Below are 2,130 nucleotides of genomic sequence, written 5' to 3' on the forward strand. Positions count from 1 at the left end.
AGTGGAGGGTAAGTGGGGGGAAGGAGGGGGGCTGAAGGAAGAGGAGTCGAAGCGTTACAGGTTGAGCCCGGGGACATTTGCTAATTGGTTGCAAGTGTTTGCAATCTTTGCCAGTGTGTTGGGAGAAAAGGAACCAGGACATTGCTCGGCCCTTTTCTGTTATTTGGATGCCATTGGGGAGGCACATAGGCTTTATGGGGGGGTGGTGTGGCTCAGATATGACGAGCAGTTTAGGCAGCTGAAAGCTTTTCGTACGTCAATTCGGTGGGACCACAAGGACATTGGCTTGTGGATGAAGCTGTTGACGCCTTCCGTAAGGCCTTTCGTAAAAAAGGGGTGTGTTGGCCATTTAATGAAGGGGGCTGCAAGTTTGGCCAGGCCTGCCGTTTCAAGCACGAATGTGCAAAATGCGGGGGCATGCATGGAGCTGCCCGCTGTTTTCAAGCAGGCAGTGGAAGGGGGTCGGACGCCGCTGGAAAGAGGGATGACGCTGGTGAAGGTAGGTCCAATGCGGCCTTTCCTAAGTAGGTATGCGGACCAGGCAGCTGCTAAGCTTTTGTTAGAGGGGTTCACAGAGGGTTTTCGGATTCCTTGCTCATTGAAGGAGCTCCCCCAGTGGCAAGGAATTTGAAGTCATCAAGATTACACCCGGAGGTGGTGGGAGAAAAACTGAGGAAGAAGGTGGGGTTGGGCAGGATGGGGGGCCCTTCCCAACGCGACCAGTGGAGGACTTGGTGATTTCTTCTTTAGGGGTGCTGCCCAAGAAAGAGCCGAACAAATTTAGGCTCATTCACCATTTGTCTTTCCCGGCCGGTGCGTCAGTGAATGAGGCGATTGACCCCCGCCTTTGTTCCATATCCTATACGTCATTCGACAGTGCTCTAAAATGGGTGCGTAAGTATGACAGAGGAGCCCTGTTGGCAAAGGTGGACATAGAGTCGGCCTTTCAGTTGTTACCAGTGCACTCGGATAGTCAGCGGTTTATGGGTTGCACGTGGGAAGGAGCCTTCTATGTGGACCGCTGTCTGCCGATGGGGTGCTTGCTCTTTGTCGTGAGCGCTGTTCAAAACTTTTAGTTCGTTTTTGGAATGGACAGTGCGGGAGGTAGCCAGGGTAGATTCCGTCATCCATTACCTGGACGATTTTCTTTTCATCGGGCCACCCGAGTCGGTGATGTGTAGGGTGTTGTTGGCGACATTTGATCTCTTGGCGGACAAGTTCGGCGTACTCTTGGCGAAAGATAAATTGGAGGGCCCGACGATGGAGTTGGTTTTTCTGGGAATCACAATTGACACCGTCGCGATGGAGTGGCGATTGCTGGAAAACAAGTTGGAGGCATTACAGATCAATGTGGCAAGGGTGGTGGACAGAAAAAAACTTACGTTGGGGGACTTGCAGTCACTCCTGGGTAAGTTGAATTTTGCCTGCCGGATCATGCCTATGGGGCGGATATTTGCGAGGAGATTGGCAGCGGCTACAGCTGGGGTAAGTTGCCCAGGGCATTTTATTCGTCTGTGCAAGGACTTGAGGGAGGATTTAGAGGTTTGGAAGAGATTTTTGAACGAGTACAATGGGTGGTCAGTTTGGTTAGTGGGGCCAGTTTGGTATGCAGACCTGGAGTTATTTACAGATGCTGCAGGAGCATCTGGGTACGGGGCATTTTGGCAGGGAAAATGTAGTGCCGAACCTTGGCGTTGTGGAGGGAGGCTAGTTTGGTGGCGAATTTGGAGGTCTTAGAACTGTTCCCCATTGTGGTAGCGCTGGAGTTGTGGGGTGGAGAGCTGGCGAATAAGCAGATAAGGTTTTGCTGTGACAATTTGGGTGTGGTTCAGGCGGTGAATGCCTAATTGGCATATTCGCCGCTGGTGATTAGATTGCTGAGGCAGTTGTTTTTTTGTTGTCTTCACTGGAGCATTGCGGTGGCTGGTTTCAGTTGGAGCGGTTCCGACAGCTGGTCCCCGTGGCAGAGCGGCAAGGTGTACTGTGGAACTGTGGAAGATCCCCTTGGCCTCGTAGTGGGTATGATTCGGCGTTCAGTGAGTTTGGCTACGTGGTTGGCGTATTCTGTGGTATGGAAAGAATGGTGGGATTTCTGTGAGGAATGAGGGGGGGGGGGGGGAGGTCAGAAGA

The sequence above is a fragment of the Pyxicephalus adspersus genome, chromosome 5, assembly GCF_032062135.1.
Source record: "Pyxicephalus adspersus chromosome 5, UCB_Pads_2.0, whole genome shotgun sequence".
Lineage (NCBI taxonomy): Eukaryota > Metazoa > Chordata > Amphibia > Anura > Pyxicephalidae > Pyxicephalus > Pyxicephalus adspersus.